This window comes from Lolium rigidum, chromosome 6, assembly GCF_022539505.1.
Source record: "Lolium rigidum isolate FL_2022 chromosome 6, APGP_CSIRO_Lrig_0.1, whole genome shotgun sequence".
Lineage (NCBI taxonomy): Eukaryota > Viridiplantae > Streptophyta > Magnoliopsida > Poales > Poaceae > Lolium > Lolium rigidum.
This window is the reverse complement of record NC_061513.1, coordinates 89,264,328-89,266,487: the sequence shown is the minus strand read 5'-3', so window position 1 is coordinate 89,266,487 and position 2,160 is coordinate 89,264,328.

Genomic DNA, 2,160 nt, shown 5'->3' with positions numbered 1-2,160 from the left:
TTGCAGCACGAGGAGGTGTATCGGTGCGAAGATTTCTGGCGCGCCTTCCTTGCCTCGGAGCATGAGGCACGCCAGACGATCCACAGTAAGGGGATTTTCTGCTCGGGGATGCCGCACCCGACAACGAGGACGAGATCGGCTACGACAACGAGGAGGGCGACGAGATGGATGACGTGCCTCTAGCCACTGTGAAGCTGGAGGCGCTCGTCCCCGACGACTACGACAAGGAGGCGGCCACGACCGTCGTCCTGGCCGCATCAAAGGCTGACAAGGAGTCGAAGTGGTCCTGGCTAGGGCTGGTGGACATCATCCAGCTCTTGACCTACCTCCTCTGCAGTACGCGCCGCCAGCGACACCACCGCAGTACGTGCAACCACCGTAGTAGATGTCGCATCAGCCGCATCATGTGCCGCAACCGCCAGAGGTCCCTTCTTAGGCGCAACAGTTGTGGGCGCCCCCGTCCTTCGTTGACCTCATCTCCGACGATGAAGAAGACGGCGGCGCAACAAACTAGGGTTTATATTTTAGTTTTTAACTATGTAAATTATGTTTGAATTATTGAAATTTCTATCAAATTTTCGAGCGCTTTTTGAACTTCAATCTAAATTGTTTGTTTTCTGTGTGCGGTCCAAATTGCCAGCGGATCCAATGGGTGACTTCGCTGGATGCACTATCTGACGATTTGGGTCAGCCCGCTAGATCTCTACTACTCCAGCGAAGTCGGACTGTATCTGAAGAGGATAGCTCAGCATCATTAGGAGGGTAGACCCGTGGAGAAAGAGAAATACTCCAGCAGATTCAACCAGCACACTGGTATGGCGCAAAACTATTCTTAAAGGAGTGCTATTGGCGTAGTAGGCCTGGCTCTGAACTTACGTGCCTATGACTTTGTTTCCCAGGAAATCCGTGCAGCGGAAGATCCTGAATTTGAGACTTTCTACACCAAAAATATTCTTTTAAACGAGGGTATTCGTGCGTGGATGGCAGCTCAGGATCAGCCTCATGAAAATCTTATATTCCCTGAGGAGGTTCTACCACGTGGAAACGCTCTTTAATGGAACTTTCATTTTAGCTGGTCGTGACCAAGAAACCACCGGCTTTGCTTGGTGGGCTGGGAATGCCAGACTTATCAATTTGTCCGGTAAGCTACTTGGAGCTCACGTAGCTCATGCCGGATTAATCGTATTCTGGGCCGGAGCAATGAACCTATTTGAAGTGGCTCATTTCGTACCAGAAAAGCCCATGTATGAACAAGGCTTAATTTTACTTCCACACTTAGCTACTCTAGGTTGGGGAGTAGGACCAGGGGGAGAAGTTCTAGATACTTTTCCGTACTTTGTATCTGGAGTACTTCACCTAATTTCCTCCGCAGTCTTAGGACAAAAAGGGGAATTCGTAGTCATTTTTTCCTGTCGCGTAAAAAAAAGTCTTTACGCGAGAGCAATAGCGGTTGGGATACATCTATCTCTTCTGAGCAACCTCTTTTGGATTCTCGGACTCGATTTGAGTTCATCTAAAATATGCAAGAACCTGATATGCAAGATTGCTGATGATTGCAGCCTTGCTGATGATTGCAATACACATCCGGAAAAGGTGCGTTTTGGCCTAAAACTGCATGCATGAATGTTGCATAATCCAGAGCTTCATAGACATGTTTGGCTGGGCTCACCCTTCCTTCAGTAGACAGTGTTGTTACTTCAGTGGTGCACATTCCCTGTAACAGATATGCAAGAACTGATTGCATGTACAGGAATATTTTTGAATACTCCCTCTGTTCCATTTGAATGTATTCCAGTCTTGTCATTTTTCAGATACGGAAGAACTGGAGTACAGTACATGAATTTTGAAGTCATTTTTCAGTTTGTCCCATTTATTTTTAAGTTGGGGCTGATTGTACTCCAGTCTGGTACTCGTTCTGAATTCATTAGCAACCTTCATATGCATAGGGCGTCAAATGAGTGTTTGGTCTATTACCCCTCCGCACCTTACAGTACCATTTCATTTCAGTTAACAATACTCACTGATTTCATTTCAGGAGTACAAAACTGCACACAGTTCCAGTTAAACAGTACCAAGATGCACAGGTTTCAGTGATTCAGCTGACCTTGAGCTCCTGGAGGAGGACGTCGGGGCAGAAGAGGTTGGTTCTGTTGGACACCG